At 37.2% G+C, this 20,609-nt stretch overlaps 1 long non-coding RNA gene and 1 pseudogene across 1 annotated transcript in view; both read left to right on the top strand.

Annotated features, from left to right (window-relative positions):
* LOC125092320 (uncharacterized) overlaps positions 1–20,609 on the top strand; it is a 351,199-nt gene that overhangs the window by 240,222 nt on the left and 90,368 nt on the right. The window contains exon 3 of the long non-coding RNA XR_007124874.1: positions 9,859–9,941. This is a non-coding gene — a long non-coding RNA (uncharacterized LOC125092320). The remainder of the gene's footprint in view (positions 1–9,858; positions 9,942–20,609) is intronic.
* On the top strand, positions 12,223–12,619 carry LOC125092319 (60S ribosomal protein L26-like; annotated as a pseudogene).

Genomic DNA, 20,609 nt, shown 5'->3' on the forward strand with positions numbered 1-20,609 from the left:
CATGAGCAGGGCTTCCCACCTCAAAATCAATTTGCAGCATTTCAGTTTTGAAAGGTAAAGGCCAAAGGGATAAGAGCTTTGTTTCTTTGACAACAGAACCACATTACCTTTCTGATCTAAAGTAGATTCTTTTTTTTTTTTTTAGATTTTATTTTATTTATTTGACAGAGATCACAAGCAGACAGAGAGGCAGGCAGAGAGAGAGGAAGGGAAGCAGGCTCCCTGCTTCACAGAGAGCCCGATGTGGGGCTCGATCCCAGGACCCTGGGATCATGACCCGAGCCGAAGGCAGAGACTTTAACCCGCTGAGCCACCCAGGCACCCCTCTAAAGTAGATTCTTAAAATAACACACACACACACACATATTTTGATTGAGGATTTCCATTTTTGTTTTAACTCAGGGAAAACTATTTCAACTTTTTTGACATGGTTTTCAAATATTTAGTTTTGAAAGCCATGATAATGGCCATAACTGAAGTTATATACTTAAAATCCCCAACCATCAAACATCCTCAAATGAAACAGTTGACATTTTTATTAGATGTCTAATCTGTACCTCTTTGAAATTCAACAAGGAGATGAGGCAATTATATCATAAAATATTTATAAGAAAAGCCCCAATCTTGAACAAACCTTCTGAGACTTCTGATTAGCCACTATGACAATCCTGAAACCAGAGAAAATAAAATTCCCTTTTTTTCTTAATCCCTTTTCTTATCTCTTAAAAACTGGTAGGATCTGCATGTGACCAGTTTTCTGATGTTAATTTCATGTGTTGATGGTGCACCATTCCCTTCAGTTGAGAGAATTCCATTTCATTCCTGTGGAATGCTTGTCAAATGATTTTGTTAATTCCCCCAGCCACATTCCACAAAATTGGCAATCTCAAAAATGTAAAGCTTCCCTCAGAGTCCTTTGCCAGGCACACAGGCAGCTTTAGGACTCAACCAGGCATTGAGACAGTGTTCTGGCTCTGGAGAAATGACTGATTGGATGGATTAAATGTGCTTCCAAAATGTGCTTCCAAATGGTTATAAAAAAGAAGGCTAATTAAATATAGTCATTGAAGAGCAGTACTTAACTTGTCGAGCTATACATTATACATTCTTCTCAAAGAAGCTATGCTCTGGAATTTCTACAAAAGAGAAAAAATGAAAGAAAAAAAAAAAAACACCTAAATGTCCGGAGAAAAAGCAAAGGTTTAGCAAACTTATGAGACATGAACTGAAAGGATTGTGATTTGGTCATTTAAAATAATCATTAGGAAGACTTTATGACTATATGGGGGCCTTATATTAAATGAAAAAAAGATTGTGAGGTGATATGCACATTATAATTATAATCATGAAAAATGTATGCTTGTGCACAATTGGAATCTAATAAAATATACAGAATTTTTAATAGCTCGGTTTAAATGAGGACTATATGGGTCTTTTTAAAATTTTCTTTAATTCTGTGATTATATTCTCTTTTTAATTTAAAGAGTGCTATTTATCTGCACTCTTCTTATTGGAGAGAAATATGAATTCTGATCACTATGAATTCAATTCAAGCTGCAGTGTTGCCTAGCAACAGGTTAACTTTTCTGCAGTGAAATTCCTCAGTAGCAGCAATATATGAAGTATCCCATGAGGAATTTCCTACCTTAAGTGCACCTCTTATTACCCTGTTCTCATATTCCATTGATTTGGTGGAATTTCATAGTAACCATAGTAATCATTTGAAGATATTAAAGTGCAAAGAGCTGCATTTTAAAATCCACATCCCTGGATGTTTCTGCCTTCTGTCTGGAAGAGGATTGACAGACTTTTCAAGTTTTTTTTTCCAGTCTCTAATATTCCCCAGATAACACGAACAAGGAAGGAAAATGGGAAAGCTTTGATTTCTAATCTTTATGAATGGTAGCTTGACATGGCTCCTGTCAGATGTAATGTTTCCCTTTTTTATTATTGAGTTTTGGGGGATATAATGATATCATTTACTACAAAACTCATCCTTCTAAAGTGGTTTTTAGCATATTTATTTGTGGAGTTATAGAACCATCACCACAATTTTTGAACATTTTGATCACCCCAAAAAGAAAGCCCATACCCATTAACAGTCACTCCCCATTTCCCCTCAATCCTTTTCCCAGCCCCAAGCAATCACCAACTTTTTTTTCTCTATATATTTGCCTATTGTGGACATCTTGTATAAAGGGAATAATACAATATATGATCTTTTGTATCTGACTTCTTTGATTTAGCATGATGTTTTTCAACAGTCATCCACGCTATAGCATCTATCAGTACATCATTCCTTTTTATTGTCAAATAATATTCTATTATATGGATATACCAAATCTGTATCCATTCATCCATCAGCAAACATTTGGATTGTTTCTACCTTTTGACTATTACAAAAATGCTCTTATGAACATTTGTGTACAAATTTTTGTGTGGATATATTTCCCTTGTCTTAGAAATGCACCTAGGAGTGGAATTGCTAGGTCATATAGTAATTCTGTGTTTAACATTTTGAGAAAAACTCAATTGCTTTCCAAAGTGGCTGCACCATTTTACATTCCCAACAGTAGTATATATGAGGGGTTCTAATTTCTCCACATTCTCACCAGCACTTATTATTGTCTGTCTTCTTGATTATAGCCATCCTAATGAGTGAAAGGTGGTATCTCATTGTGGCTTTAATTTGCATTTCCTTGATGACAATGATGTTTAGCATCTTGTCTAGTGCTCATTGGTCATTTGTTTATTTTCTTTGGAGAAACATCTACTCAAATTCTTTGTCCATTTTATTTTTTTTATTTTTTTATTCAGTTAGCTAGCATATAGTACATCATAATTTTTGTTGTAGTGTTCAGTGATTCATTAGTTGTGTACACACCAAGTATATTATAAATTGGTTTGTATTGTTGAGTTGCTTTTTCTTTCTTTTTTCCTTATGATACTTCAATTCTCTATAGAGATGTATTGAGGTCATGGCCTTCACAGGCGCCAAAACACTCATACCAAAACAGTTACCACCAGTTAGGGAGGAGAAGGGAGGGCAGTCACTGTACATCAGTGTCAATGAATGGATACACAGCAGGCCCCAGGGAATGTTCTTGATGTACATGCTTATATCTGTCTGGTGTCCTTACATCACCCTTGAAATCAAAATCTTGCTATTCACCCTCCACAGAGCAGTGCTCTTACTCTCAAACAGCACAGGATGAGTAGGGAGATCCTTTACTGTAAAAAGAAAAGAATGGCCATTGCCACTACCCACCATCCTCCACCCACTATGGTCAGGTTCTGTGCCTCTATTATTCCCCACTATTTACCCAAGTCTGGAAAACAGTTGACAAGTAAATGAACATAAAAACCTCTTTTTTTTTTAAATTTCAGCAACAGTGAGTTGGTTGTTCTTGATTGCAAATTTCCTATATGCCCCCAATTTAAACATGTATATAAGCATTTACTGCTCTAAGCGTTTTTCAAAAAATTTTAACTATTTACACATAATTTTAACATTTTTCAAATAATTTGAAACTAATTTAATCCTCATAACAATTCTGTGACATAGGTAATGTTATTATCTCCATTTTATAGATGAGGAAACTGAGGCATAGACAGGGGAAGTAACCTGCCCATGCCAACAGCTGATGAGTGATGAAGCCAGAGTCAAACCCTGCCTAGCTCCAATCAGTGCTCTCAACTGCTGTGCAGAGCTCCCTTAGAAAATTATGTTTTAATGTTCTGTGGGGTAAAGGGGACAATATTGGAGCCTAGTTCATATACAGGCATCACTTCACAATAGGTAGGCTCAAAAAGTCATCAAAAAAATGGTTTAGGGAAGGAACCCTGCCATGAATCAATTACCCAAATAAAGAATTCTGTGATAATGCAACCAATGTTGAATTTCATTTTCATAAGTTAGCTTTTGCTTTCCTTAAAGTAGGTCACCCGTTTGTTGCTGATAAAATGGTTTCCTAACCCAGTTTTGCACATAACCAACACTCTCTAAGTGTTGAATGAATTAATGAATTAACTAATGTGCAGTGCACAAGGCTGCAGGCTGCTTGCCTGGAGCAGGCCTTCTTCCAAAAGAGAATCTTTACAGACCTGGTTGGCTCCTGGGGACAAACGCAATATCTTTGTCCTACCCTGTACCCAAAAGACAGCTGAATTTGCCTCACATTCCTGTTATCCAAGGGCATCACCCAAAACAGAAGCCTATCTGGTCATCTGAAACCAGCATTTTCATCCCTTAATGCTCTAGACATTCCTTTCCCTGGTATGACTACCCACTGCTCCCTTTCTTTCCAAAATCTCTACCCTGTATCTTCTGAAACACTTCTTCCCACTGTAAACAAATTCCCCTTACTCCGCCACCTGCTTCTGTTCTCAGACTCTCCCCTAGAGGACGCATCTACTCCTTGAGCCCTCTTCATCTATTAGAGGCTTGTAGTTCTCTTTCACCCCATATACAATAAGGAGTCTCCCCATTCCTCCTGCTTTTCCTATATCACTATTCCTCCACCTTCTTACAAAAATGGTAGAAACTATGGGCAACCTGCCCCCAATCCACTGTTGCTGCCATCTGTTTTTAATACCCTCTTACTCTGCTCATTGCACTTACATACCAACTTTTCAACTCTTCCATCCCACCCCCCATTTATTTTAGACATTATCCCCTGGTCAGTTTTTTTTCTCTACCCCAAGTCCTGCCTCTGTCCTGTGTCATGTCACTTCGGAGTTTAGGGTTTCACCCGCCAAATATCCAATATTCCAAGATTCCTGCATGTCTTCCTCTCCAAGAAATTTCTCCCCACTAATCATATCAATTAACTGCCATGGTCACACCTCAGACACATTATAACCACCAGAAACTGCTCACTCACTGTCTTGCTTTCTCTCTCTCTCCCCTCCCTGTATCCCTCCCTCATTCCTTCCCTCCCTCACTCCTATATCTCTGTCTCTCAATCTCTCCCTGTCTTTCTCATCCTAAATTCAAACTCGGGTCAGAATGTCTTATCCTTTCTATTCTCATCTTCAGTTACTCTCACTATGCTTGTTTTTCATTACCCACAACTCTTTTATTTTGACCTTATCAGTTCTTTGCTCCTTTACTGGCCATCAGTTCAGCCATTCTCTTGCCAATATTATTATTTCTTTGTTCAATCCACCTCATCCATCTACCCCACACTTTATTCATTATCATTTAAATAGACTCCACACCAGCCTCCCTACCTCTAGTCTTGTACTCCTCCAATATCATCCATAATGACTTTTCTAAAATGCAGATCTAGCCATGGTGCTTCCCCCAATTAAAACTCTTCTATGACTTCTCACCACTCTCAGGATAAAGTCTAAATTCTTCATCGGGTTTAAAAGTCCTTCCTAATACTGCATCCTATCCCCCCCAATACACACATTTCTATATTCTAGCCATGTTTCAACTATGTGTGATGGTCCCTGGCAGCTCGCTTGCTCTCTCTCTCCCCCCACCTCTTTCTTTTCCTGATCCTCTCTTCTGTCTCTCTCCCTCTCTTTCAGATTCTGGATACTTTATTCTCTCTGCCTGGAATATTATCCCCTCCCTTTCTTCTCTTCACCTGCATAACTGTCATTTCTCAAGTCTTTAGTTTTTTTTTCCTCCAGAAAGTCTTTCTTAACCATCTTGCTTCTATCTTTCCTATAACACCCTGAATTTACTATATGGTGCCAACTTTCACCCAGTAATGTAAAAAACTATTCCCTTGCTAGTACCTCTGCTAAACTATAAGCTTCATGAGGTCAAGGACCATGTCTTACTCATCATTCTATCCAAAGCATCTATCACAGGCTCTGAAACATTGAGTAAATATGCAAATGAGTTAATGAATGAAGAAAAAGCTTTACCTTTAAGGATATAATTAAAATCAGTGCTTCTCAGTAATAAGATAAGCAGCAACTTTTCTCTGTTGTAATCTTGGACTATCAAAAACTAGTAATGACTCATCCAGCTACTGAGATGCTATAGTAGACACTGTCTACTCATATTCTACCAACCTCACAACTACCAACTGTGCAATTCTGTCTAAGGGACTCTTCTGGCTGCAGGAACATGCCACAATGTAGAAGTTCCAAGGAGTTAATGCCTCTCTGGGAGCAATCCTCAACTGAGGAAGAATGGGTTTGATAGATAAAACTCCATCCCATAAGGTAAGATATCTCTGAGGTATACTCATTGCAGTCTCCTAGAGGTCTCCAGCTGGACTGGACTGGGCCCCACTTACCAACAGCAGTAACCTGTTTATTTTTATTTTAAGGTTTCCTTCTCTATCTTATTTCCTTATCAGTGTTTCCTGAGATTATCTCCCACATAAACTGTTACACTAAAATTATTTTCAGGGTTTGCTTCTGATGGAACCTAACTTAGACACTCACCTAGTTCCTTGATTATTCTTCAACTACAGTTTGGCAATCCGCAAGCATAGAAAACTCCATATCTAATCATCTGGACCTGGGAGGCCTACTATATCTCAAAATCTCCATCTGTAGCCATAACCAACTACCTTCAACTTCTTTCACTTTTTAATGAAAACTAAATCAGCACGAGCCATTATCATTATAGCAGTAATAATATTAACAAATACAATAGTGAAGTATAAGTTTTATAGAGCATTTACTATGTGCTGGACACTAATATAAGTGATCATGTGGATTAATTCAAGAATCCTTTGCCCTTGATCCTACTCATTCTTCCTCCATTCTGTCAAATGTATCCTGACCTCCTTTGTCTCTCTACATGGCCAGTCAGTTCTTTGAGGCCATGACAAGCAGAGTGATCGCATAAACTTATCGCATAAACATAAACATAAAGTCCATAATTCAGAGCAGTGTGGCTTCAAAGCAGCCTAGGGTAGCACAACTGAGGTCCCCATGAGAATTGTGGCCAAAAGCAGCCAGATCAGAATGAAGCTAAGGCTTCATTCCAGACAAAGATGACCAGGAACACACTTAAAGTTGAACAAGCTCAGTTTAGTACTCAATGTAGTGAGAAAAACCACCATGGGAAATGTCAGTCAGAGGATTTTAGAAAAGATTTATCTTAGGAATTTGCCTGTGTCAGGTGCTTTGAATGAGGGTTTGAAAAAGCAGGGCTTTGCTCTGGATTAACTGCTTTCAGGAAGCAGGAGTAATTCTATGATTTAATGTCTTTTTTATTTTATTTAAATTCAGTTAATTAACATATAATGTATTATTAGTTTCAGGGGTAGAGTTCAGTGCTTCTTCAGTTGTATATAACACCCAGTGCTCATTACATCACCCAGTTATCCCATCCTCCCCCCGCCCCTCCACAAAACCTCAGTTTACTTCCTGTAGTTAAGAGTCTCTTATGGTTTGCCTTCCTCTCTGATTTTGTCTTATTTTATTTTTCCCTCCCCTCCCCTATGATCCTCTATTTTGTTTCTTAAATTCCACATATGAGTGAGATCATATGATAATTGTCTTTCTCTAACTTATTTTGCTTAGCATAATACCCTCTAGTTCCATCCATGTCATTGCAAATGGTAAGATTTCAATTTCTATGATGACTAATATTCCATTATATATATATGTATATACTATATGTATACATTTATATATATGCAATATATATACATTTTATATATATACACACACACATAAATACATATACACACATACCACATCTGCTTTATCCATTCATCTGTCAATAGACATCTGGGCTCTTTCCATAGTCTGGCTATTATGCACATTGCTGCTATACACAGTGGGGTGAAGGTGCTGCTTCACATCACTACATTTGTATCTTTTGGGTAAATACCTAGTAGTGCAATTGCTGGGTCATAGGGTAGCTCTATTTTTAACTTTTTGAGGAAACTCCATACTGTTTTCCAGAGTGGCTATACCAGCTTTGATTCACAGCAGTACATTAAAAGGATGATTTCCCATGATGAAGTGGAACTTATTCCTGGGCAAGGGTGGTTCAACATCGGCAGATCAATCAATGTGATACAATACATTAATTAAAAGAAAGGACAAGAACCATATGATTCTCTCAACTGATGCAGAAAAAGTATGTGACAAAGTACAGCATCCTTTCTTGATTAAACCTCTTCCCAGTGTAGGGATAGAGTGTACATACCTCAATATCATAAAAACCATCTATGAAAAGCCCATAGTGAGTATCATTCTCAATGGGGAAAAACTGAGAGCTCTTCCCTAAGGTCAGGAACATGACAGGGATGTCCACTTTCACCACTGTTGTTCAACATAGTGCTAGAAGTCCTAGCCTCAGTAATCACACAACAAAAAGAAAGAAAAGGCATCTGAATCAGCAAGGAAGAAGTCAAACTCTCACTCTTCACTGATGACATGATATTCTACATGGAAAACCCAAAAGACTCCCCCCAAAATTGTTAAAACTCACACAGGAATTCAACAAAGTGGAAGGATATAAAATCAATGCACAGAAATGTAAAATCAAATGCACAGTTGCATTTCTATATACTAACAATAAGACAGAAGAAAGAGAAATTAAGGAGTTGATCCCATTTACATTTGCACCAAAAACCATAAGATACCTTGGAATAAACCTAACCAAAGAGGCAAAGGACCTGTATTCAGAAAACTATAGAATAGTCATGAAAGAAATTGAGAATGAAAAAAAGAAATGGAAAAACATTCCATGCTCATGGATTGGGAGGAAAAAAATATTATTAAAATGTCTGTGCTACCTAGAGCAATTTATACATTCAATGCAATCCCTATCAAAATACCATCAACTTTTTTCACAAAGCTGGAACAAATAACCCTAAAATTTGTATGGAGCCAAAACAAATCTTGAATAACCAGAGGAATGTTGAAAAAGAAAGCTAAAGCTGGTAGCAATACAATTCCAGACTTCCAGCTCTATTACAAAGCTGTAATCATCAAGAGAGTATGGCACTGACACAAAAAGAGATACATAGATCAATGGAACAGAATAGACATCCCAGAAATGGACCCTCAACTCTATGGTCAACTAATCTTTGACAAAGAAGGAAAGAATACCCAGTGGAAAAAAGACAGTCTCTTCAACAAATGATGTTGGGAAAATTGGATAGCCACATGTAGAAGAATGAAACTAGACAATTTTCTTAAACCATATGTAAAAATTAATTTAATGTCTTAATTAATCTTTTGCAGAAAGAAGGAAAACTAGAATGTAGCTAAAGCTGTATTTGGTAAAGAACCAGTAGTCATTCAGATTAGCTAGAAGAGGAACATGTTTGTTCATTTTTGTTGCTTGGGCGATGTTCATGTTTTATCTGTGTTCAAACCTGATTATAGAGTATGTCTTACTTTTGTTTTGATTAAGTATGCTTTATCTTATGCTGGTGTTTGGGGAAATATTTTATATTCAACAAGAAAACACCATGGCATCACTGTGAGCCCTCAGCCAACTTATAATAACACCAAGGCCCAGTGATGGCATCAAGCCGGCTTCCAGATGACAGGCACTACTATTTTTTCTCAGGGCGAATATGCAAAGCTTCAAATCTGAAGATGAAAGAGTAATAAATATTGCTGTTCTTTTTTTTTAATTTTTTATTTTTTCAGCATAACAGTATTCATTATTTTTGCACCACACCCAGTGCTCCATGCAATCCGTGCCCTCTACAATACCCACCACCTGGTGCCCCCAACCTCCCACCCCCCACCCCTTCAAAATTCTCAGATCGTTTTTCAGAGTCCATAGTCTCTCATGGTTCACCTCCCCTTCCAATTTCCCTCAACTCCCTTCTCCTCTCCATCTCCCCTTGTCCTCCATGCTTAAATATTGCTGTTCTGCACAAAATCCATTTCTCTCATCTTCCTTCATTGTAGAACTTCAGTTTTGTTCAGAGATCCACCCTGCCCCATGCAGCCATGTTCTTCGGGGGAAGTGAGCACTACTGACCAACTCCAAGGTAAGACCTGTGTGATCTCAGGATAATCCTATTCCCTTCGACAGAGATTGGTTAAAAAACAGGCATGTGACCTAACTTTGGTCAATGATTCTTGAGGGGAGGTCTGCTTGGGTGCCACTGAGAATGTTCTTCATTCTTTACAAAGTGCCGCAGGAAGACATAGTCTCTTTCCTCTCATTTTTCTCAGCCTGGGGATAATGTCAACATTGAAGATTCAGGATAAAAGGATGTTAAAACTTGAATTAGTGATGACAAAGGTGCTAAATCAATCAACTCTGCATCCTCCCTATCTTGGGACTTCCAGTTATGTGAGCTAATACATTTCTTCTTATAGGAGAATACATTTCCTTTTTTGTTACCCAACTAAGTAAGAACTTTCTGTTACTTACATCAGTATATTCTAAAAAAGTAGTGAGGTTGAAAAAAGATGAAGAATCAGCATAGTAGCCAAACCAAAGAGGACAGGATACCAAAGTTAAAAAGCAAAGCATGTGGTACAGGAATTCCCTATTGTGTGACAGCTTAAAGGAACTATTAGGCTACCCAACTTGGATGTTATGTGCAAAAACCTCAGTTTTGCCCTTATCAGCTATCTAGATTAATCAAAGCATCTGACTTTCTGCTGCATCTACTTTATGGAATCTCAACTTCAGATAAATTCCTCCAATTGTTTTTCCATCCCTGCTTCTAGGCCTCCAAGCACAGCCAGAGGAAAAATGTGTCATTGTACCAATAGGTTCTACTATTAATCCAGACTTTCTAAACTCCCAAAGAAAATGTTGATTTTAGATCAGACCCACAAGCTCTGCATACCTCTGTGGGAACCTCATTGTCTAAAATTATTTTATGGTATAATTATTATTTTAAATTGAAAAATTAATATACTTCTTATAAAATAACATAGAGCTCTGCCTTATGAATTCATCTCTCTGTCTTCATCCATCTTTTGCTCTTTTTACCAAATCATAGACAGAGTCATGTCTTTTACCTTGCCAAGGCCAATACTTTCACTAGCACTGGCAAACCTGTCCTCTCAGCTAGAGAATATAATGCAAAGTGAAGTAAGTCAGAGAAAGACAAATATCATATTATTTCACTCATATGTGGCATTAAAGAAACAAAACAGATGAACAAAGGGGAAAAAAGAGAGACAGACAGACAATCCGAGAAACAGGCTCAAGTATAGAGAACAAACTGATGGTTACCAGAGGGAGGGGATGGGGGATGTGTGAAACAGGTGACATGGATTAAAGAGTCCACTTATCTGATGAAGGTGATGTATGGAAGTGATGAATCACTATCCAGTACACCTGAAACTAACATAACGCTGTATGTTAACAATACTGGAATTAAAATTTTAATTTTAATATAAAAAAATCTGTCCTTCTCTCACTCTTCTTTCCCAGATCATTACAAGAGCCTCTGAACTGGGTTCTCTTACCCTCTTTTCTCCCATCTAATCCAGCCTCCATATGGCTGGAACACTGATCAAATTATGTCAGTCTCCTGCTCAAATTCCTCTCTTGAGCTCTGAATGCCTATAGAAAAGTATACAAACAACAGATCTTTCCCCTTCTATGTCTTTGCTCCTTTTGTTCTCTCTTTCTGTAATGTACTTTTCCTGCTTCACCAGTTGACTCTTTAGGTTTCAAGACCCAATTCAAAAGTCTCTCCCCACTGAAGATTCCCCCAAAACATCCAGGTGAAATTGGCCAGTTCTTATGTTCTCAGGGCCATACATTTCTTCTTTACTTTGGTCCTTATCTTATCACACTGTTAATAAGAGTTCTCTATGTCTATAGATATTTATCTCCGGAAGTGTACGATATATTTCTTTTAGATGAGAATCTTGAGTTTTATATACCATAACACCTGGTACAATGAGACTACATAAAAAACCCTCAAAAATATTTTTCTTTTTTTTTTAATTTTTTTAATGATTTTATTTATTTATTTGAGAGAGAGAGAGAGAGCATGAGAGGAGAGAGAGATCAGCAGGAGAAGCAGACTCCCCGCTGAGCAGGGAGTCCAATGTGTGACTCGATCCCAGGACTCCAGGATCATGACCTGAGCCGAAGGCAGTTGCTTAACCAACTGAGCCACCCAGGCGCCCCCAAAAATATTTTTAAACATGTTTATTAGTACCACCAAATAAAAAGAACACTGACATTTGTTCAGTATCAGATGGCATATCATATAAGTAAAACCTATTTGATAAAATTACAAAGAAACATTTAAATAAGAAATTGTTGGCAGCCATCACTAAAGTGCCAGCAGCCAGATGAAGTTCAATCTCTTTGTGACTTCCGACCAGAGCAAGAACCACAAAAGCTATTTCATTGCTCTTTCCCCACCTTTCAAAGAGCTGAGACAGAACTAAAGTGTTCAATCAATACCCATCTGAAAGGATGATGAAGTACAGATTGTGCAAGGACACTACTAAGGTCAGCAAACTGGCAAAGTAGTCCAGGTTTACAGGAAGAAATGTGTAGTCTATGTTGAAGAGTAAGTGAAAGAAGGCGGGCAAATGATAAAACTGTGCATGTGGACAGGTTATCACTAGAGTAAGTCTGGACAAAGACTGCAAAAAAAATCCTTGAAGGTAAAGTCAGATCTCGCTAATAGGAAAGGAAGAGGACAAATATAGGAAAGAAACAGTTGAGAAGATGCAGGAATAAAGTCATCTTATATATTACTTTAAATAAAAGCTATTAAAGTGAAATAAAAGAAATTGTTGTCTGTGTGAAAAATATAAAACAAATGACTTCATGTTTTTAATACCGTAACCTAGAAAACATTATCCCTCTCTTCCTGTCTGCATCCTGACTCCCAGTTTCACCTCCAGATCTCAAGAATGGGATTCTCAAAACCAGCATAGATACATACATAATGGCTTAGCCTTATAAATAAATCTTGATAACACAGTACAGCCTCTTTTTTTTATGCTTACACCATCAATTAGGATTAAAGAATCGTTAATAGAGATGATTCTGAGTGTGGTGATTAGAAATGAGAGTCTCCTTGTCAATCCACTATGACTAGGGAAAAGGTATGATCCCTCACCTCACTGCTTTGAAAACATTGATAATTACCACATCTAAACCCATCAACTGTTGAACCCACTAAATAATCCAAACTTAAAATGTTTCATATTTGATACATGTAAAATTATAAAAGATATATTCATAATGAAAAACATAATGAAAAGTGGTAAACAGTAATATTTACCACTTATTGAACACTTACCACAGGCTTGACACACTGTGACAACATTTTACACAGCCTTTCATTTAATCCTACCCAAGTGCGATAGAGAAAATCACACCCTTGTTGCAAATTAGGAAACTGAGGGTTAAAAAGACTAAGTCATTTGCCCGAGGACATGTACCCAGTAAGTGTCGGGACACAAACACAGATATGCCTCAGGTTCCCAGGACGTGCGCTTTGTCATCACTCTATACCACCAGCCCCCAAAAAGAAAACACATTTTTCTTTGTGAAGCACCCTGCAAAGAAGCCTACAAAAGTACACATGTCTCCTTTGTTTGACCAAGGAATTTCAACAGATCAGGAATGAGTTCTAAGAAAATAATCTTTCTTCCCTCTCCAACGCCCCTGCTATTTAAAATCTGTTGTGAATACAGGGACATGTCATTTCCAGGTAGAAGCAGGGAGAAGTCTGGGCATACTTTTCCAGTATCTCTTCCTTTGCCATGATAATTGAGCTTGACACATGTTCCAGACGGCAGCTACAATATTGTGAAATCTCTATTAGACTAGGTCCCTGAAGACTATGTGCCTTGACCCCACTGACTCATGATGAAAATGTAGCATGAATGAGAAATAAGTTATTATTGTATTAAGCCACTGAAATTTGGAAGTCAGTTTGTCAGTGAAACATAATCTAGCCTATCCTGACTACTACATCTACCATATAAAAAATAAATTTAAACAGAAGAAAAATCTTTATGTATAAGAGTTTTTCTCACATCACTAAAAAAATAGTTAAAATCCTAAGTGCCTAACAGATAGTCAAGTAAACTATTAATGCAAGTTACCAGATAGTGAGATTACTACTTAAAATAATCGTGACATTTATGATATAATATTAGATGGAGAAAGCAGATTACAAACTGCATCTTCTTCGGCATGCATCCTAAAACAAAGTAACTACATGTAAACATGGGACTATAAAAATACCTGGAAAAAAATAAAACCAGTATTTTCATAAATGCTAGAATAAGAAAGTAGGGGAGACATTGTCATATATGATGCTGTTTAAAGGAATGTATTAAAATTGATCTTTTTGCCCTATCACATCATATTAATACTTTCCTTTAAAAAGTACATGTCTTAAGGTAAAATATTAGAAAACCAAAATAGAACAGTTGAAGTAGAGAGTTTTATGTTAATAATGTTTTTTCATATTTATAATTAACAAAATGTAATCAGACCTTGACAAATTAAGGATTCATTTCTCTTTATATTGGCCAGGTGAGAAACTATTTCTTTTTTTTTTTTCTTTTCAGTGTTCCAGAATTCATTGTTTATGAGAAACTATTTCTTCAGGGCAACCCCCTCTTTAGTATCATGGTCCTGCTGAGATAATCTTAAATCCTTTACTATTTTATTCTTTACATTTCTCCTCAATGCAATAGTCACCTGGTCTAATCAGGAAGGCTCGACCGTAAATGACACAATAAACATCTTCAGGAAGAATTTAATTAAATGCAGAAACTTTTCTAGCTCTTCCTACCTAGCTTGTGAATATAGAAATAAGATTTTAGAATAAAGTCACTGTCTGTGTTCCCCGTCTAAAAATGTTAACTGGTTTTTGGCTTCTGAAACAAAATTTGAATTTTCATTTGTTACAATCTTCTTTGTTAAGCCACAAAAATATGACAAACCCAGGAGGTATAATAAAGGGAATGCTAAGCACAAAACTTGTTTCTCACGTGCTTCGATAAAACCCATGTGGCATGACTTACTTGCAAATGAAATTACTAGAGAGTCACCTGTTTAATTATAAACAGCTGCTATTTTCAAGCTTTACCATAAGACAAATTCCTTAACAGTGAATCTTATCCCAAATGGAATGTATGGCTGCATTGGCTTCTTATAACTAGTATCCCAGTTCAGCCTGAGCCATTTGAAATCAGAGGAAAGCTTTGCTTTTCCTTCAGATCAAAATGTTCCCTGTGGAGTTCCCAGGTAGTCTTGAAATAGAGCTCTAAATTTGGTCTTACTGACTCAATAGGAAAAAAAAAGATAATAATAACCAAAGAAAAACAAACAAGCCTACACAAACCAAGGCACTAGGAAACTTGTGTCATTGGGATTTAGTTACCATAGATAAGCTTGTGGAAAGAAAGAAGCAATCTCTTCTTTGAGATAATATTTCAAGAATTATCTTCAGAGAAAACAAATCACAAATGGAAAACACCCCCTGGAGAAAAAAGAAAATGTCGCCTGTTGTCATAATTATTTCATCACTAACAATGCTTTACTTTAAGGAAGTTGAATAAAGAAATCTGTGTATCCATTCAAAATTAGAACTTTAATTGAAATGTCAATAAAAATTACTCCTTGTGGCCCTGAAATACCACTCAAATTAGAACATTTTAATAATACTCAAAATAGAAGATATAATATTAACAGTTTGATAGGGCTTGATATTTTTGTCCTTGTTTAAGATAATGTTCTAGAAAAAAATATTTAAACCACCTTATGATATTTAGTCATCTGAAATAAAAGATTTATGGCAGACACTATTGATTGCCTGTCCAACAAACATTTCCTCCTTCATCTTTGCTAAGAAAACCTCAGTTGGGTTCCTTTAGGTATATGCTGTTTAAAAAATTAGTATCCCAAACTTGGAAATAAGGCAAAATAATGACTGCCTGTCGTTCGATGTCTAATATGCTCAACCAAAGAGTTTCTAATTTTCTAAGGAAATGTACATTTATTTGACTTAAAATTCACTCGTGACTCTATAAGGTAGATATTAATTTCTAGAACATATATAGGCTGCAAGGAATTTCTGTCTGGTAAAAAAGATAACCACTTAGTTTGGTTCTATAGTCCTGTAGGATATTAATAAATGATATAAGTAGTTTACCAATTGCACTTTAGCATTCTTTCATTCTTTGACTCTATCACTTTCTCCTAATCAATTCTGAATCAGCTTTACTATTTTGATGGCTCCCTCATTAAGAAGTTACCTTTGACATATGTTCGTTGTATGCTTGTAGAATCTTGTTTTTAACCATTTGACAGTGTAGCCCCAGGGAACGAGTTGTGATTGATCTCAGACAGTTGTGCATTCCCATGCCTCTTTACCAGTAATCATTCTAGGAGTGAGCATATTTGAGTTCTTAGTTGCTACAATAAAAGTAATGTCCAGACATACTTGTTTTTAGCTTTATACTACTTCAGAGTATAATCAAAAAACCTGTTAGCATACCTGAATCTACTGCAGTGGGCTGGGGGCTGGAGGCTGGGGAGAATAAGAGTAGAAAGAGAATAAATGGTCTATTACCTAGAAATTTTGTTGGCCCATTTCAGAAAAGATATTCCTGAGCCATTTCTTGAAATACAAATACTTACTTGGTTGACTAGCTTTCCATCCTCAATTGTTTAGTTCACACTGTCAATAGCAGCTCTGTAACACCTTTGGTCTGACATGCAGAACTTAACAGGCCCCATTTATATTACTGCTATTTCAACAAAAGTTCTTTCACTGACTACTTTACGAAAATTGACATCCCATTACTTTAGTTAGTTCAGAGTTTGCAGATGTAAATTATATTGTACTCTCTGTAATAAACTTAATTACAGAAGCTTCTGATGACTGTGATTTACTTCTCAAGGGTGACAGAATTCTTTGAATTTCTCAGAAATGGACACACATTTTGATTAAACAATGAATATGCTCTATATTTTTGAACATTGTGAACCTGAAAGTATCTTTACAGAACTATCAAATAATTTTGATTAATGCTTAAGTAAGAAATGCATGCAGAGGTAGAAAGGGTCTTTAAGAGACCATCTAATCCTACTCTTGGTTTACAGGAGAGGACACTGAAGCCCAAGGGAATTTTAACATTGATTATTTAAAAATGCAAGTGCTTCCATGTTCTCTAAACCAATAGAAAAAGAGAGCAAGTTTAAGAGGTGGTTTCACTAATATATGGAATAAGGAATAGCACAGAGAACTATAGGGGGAGGAAAGGAAAATTGAATGGGAAAAAATCAGAAAAGGAGACAAACCATGAGAGATTCCAGGAAACAAACGAGGGTTACAGAAGGGAAGGGGTGGGGAGGTGGGGTAACACATTAAGGAGAGCACGTGTTTGGATGAGCACTGGGTGTTATACGTGAATAGTGAATTGTTGAACACTATATCAAAAACTAATGATGGCTGCAAGTTTGGTTCAACATCTGCAGATCAATGTGATACAATACATTAATAAAAGAAAGAACAAGAACCATATGATCCTCTCAATAGATGCTGAAAAAGCATTTGACAAAGTACAGCATCCTTTCATGATCTAAACTCCTCAAAATGTAGGGATAGAGGGTACATAGCTCAATATTATCAAAGCCATCTTTGAAAAACCCACAGCCAATATCATTCTCAATGGGGAAAAACTGAGAGCTCTTCCCCTAAGGTCAGGAACATGGCTGGGATATCCACTATCACCACTGCTATTCAACATAGTACTAGAAGTCCTAGCCTCAGCAATCAGACAACAAAAAGAAATAAAAGGCATCCAAATCGGCAAAGAAGAAGTCAAACTCTCACTCTTTGCAGATGATATGATACTTTATGTGGAAAACCCAAAAGAATCCTCTCCAAAACTGCTAGAACTCATACAAGAATTCAGTAAATTGTTAGGATATAAAATCAATGCAGAGAAATCAGTTGAATTTCTATACACCAGCAGCAAGACAGAAGAAAGAGAAATTGAGGAGTCCATCCCATTTATGGTTGTACCCAAAATCATAAGATACCTAGGAATAAACCTAACCAAAGAGGCAAAGAATCTGTACTCAGAAAACTATAAAGTACTCATGAAAGAAATTGAGGAAAACACAAAGACATGGAAAAACATTCCATGCTCATGGATTGGAAGAATAAATATTGTGAAAATGTCTATGTGACCTAAAGCAATCTACACATTTAATGCAATCCCTATCAAAATTCCATCAATTTTTTTCAAAGAAATGGAACAAATAATCCTCAAATTTATATGGAACCAGAAAAGACCCCAAATAGCCAGAGGAAAGTTGAAAAAGAAAGCCAAAGTTGGTAGCATCCCAATTCCAGACTTCAAGCTTTATTACAAAGCTGTAATCATCAAGACAGTATGGTATTGGCACAAAAACAGACACATAGATCAATGGAACAGAATAGATAGCCCAGAAATAGACCCTCAACTCTATGGTCAACTAATCTTGGACAAAGCAGGAAAGAATGTCCAATGGAAAAAAGACAGACTCTTCAACAAATGTTTCTGAGAAAATTAGACAGCCACAATCAGAAGAATGAAACTGGACCATTTCCTTACACCACACACAAAAATAGACTCAAAATGGATGAAAGACCTCAATGTGAGACAGGAATCCATCAAAATCCTTGAGGAGAAAACAGGCAGCAACCTCTTTGACCTCAGTCACAGCAACTTCTTCCTAGAAACATTGCCAAAGGCAAGGGAAGCAAGGGCAAAAATGAACTATTGGGAATTCATCAAGACAATTGTCAGAATGGGAGAAGATATTCGCAAATGACATATCAGAAAAAAGGCTAGTATCCAAAATCTCTAAAGAACTTACCAAACTCAATACCCAAAGAACAAATAATCCAGTCAAGAAATGGGCAGAGGACGTGAACAGACATTTCCACAAAGAGGACATCCAGATGGCCAACAAACACGTGAAAAAGTGCTCAACATCACTGGGCATCAGGGAAATACAGATCAAAACCACAATGATATACCACCTCACACATGTCAGATTGGCTAAAATTAACCAGTCAGGAAAAGACAGATGTTGGAGAGGATGCAAAGAAAGGGGAACCCTCCTACATTGTTGGTGGGAATGCAAGCTGGTGCAGCCACTCTGGAAAACAGCACGTAGGTTCCTCAAAAAGTTGAAAATAGAACTACCCTACGACCCAGCCATCACACTACTGGGTATTTACCCTAAAGATACAAATGTAGGGATCCGAAGGGGCATGTGCACCTGAATGTTTATACCAGCAATGTCCACAATAGCCAAACTACAGAAAGAGCCTAGATATCCACTAACAGATGAATGGATAAAGAAGATGTATATATATGCCATGGAATACTATGCAGCCATCAAAAGAATCAAAATCTTGCCATTTGCAATGATGTGGATGGAACTAAAGGGTACTACACTGAACAAAATAAGTCAATCAGAGAAAGACAATTGTCATATGATCTCTCTGATATGAGGGATTTGAAAGGCAGGGTAGAGGGTTTGGTGGGTAGGGAAGGAAAAAAATGGAAAAAGATGAGATTGGGAGGGAGACAAACCATAAGAGACTCAATCTCACAAAACAAACTGAGGGTTGCTGGGGATTGGGGGTGTGTGGAGAGGGTGGTTGGGTTATAGACATTGGGGAGGGTATGTTCTATGGTGAGTGCTGTGAAATGTGTAAGCCTGATTATTCACAGACCTGTACCCCTGGGGCAAATAATACATTATATGTTAATAAACATTTTTTAAAAAGCTAACGATGTACTATATGTTGGCTAACTGAACATAATGAAAAATGACACCACCAGGAAAAAAAAGAGAGAGACACAATATTTCTAATCCCAAGCCTCCACTACTGTCTCCAAAATATGCCAGGAGGGAAGAGGAGTGTCATAGAAGGAATTGGGTATCAATAAGAGCTGTTGGTGTCCACCCATATCTTCACACACTCACCTATAGAGGTTAAAGATTACTTAGGGCAAACACCTGTAACTCTGGTCACAGGTGCTTGTTCAGCCCACATGGATGGTAACCTGAAAGAGCTACATATCAGGCACTACCCTAAATGCCTTACATATATTAATACATTTTATCTTCACAATACTTTGAGGTTGATGATATTATCATCCCCATATTACAGTGGAGGAAAGAAAGGGTGCACAGAGATTTAAGTCCTTTGCCCCCACACATACAGCCAGCAAGTAGTAAAATTGAGATTTGAACCTAGGAAGTCTGACTCTAGATCTTGCATTCATAATTATTACCCTACACTGTGGAGTGGAAACCCAAGCCAAGTGGAAAAACAGATAATTTTTTCTGAAAACATGTTATGTGGATGGTGTGAGTCAACTATATTCACTTCTGAAGAGAAAATAGATTATAGAATCATGTATGGCAGGAACTGCACATGAACCTAAGGGGAGCATGCTAAAATCTGAGTGCAAATGGGAATGTCCTATGAGGGTCATTACTGGCAGAACAATAGAACAGTTGGGTCACCAGACCAGCTCTGCCCTCGTGGATGCATGCTGAAGTCCCAGAGCAAGCAGCTCTCACAGGCAGCTGAGATTTCAATGATCATTACCTTGATTAGGTTCTCCCAAAACCAGATGCTGAAGTCAGGATTTGGGTGCAAGCTGTTTATTTGGTAGGTGGTCCCTAAGAG

The sequence above is a fragment of the Lutra lutra genome, chromosome X, assembly GCF_902655055.1.
Source record: "Lutra lutra chromosome X, mLutLut1.2, whole genome shotgun sequence".
Classification (NCBI taxonomy): domain Eukaryota; kingdom Metazoa; phylum Chordata; class Mammalia; order Carnivora; family Mustelidae; genus Lutra; species Lutra lutra.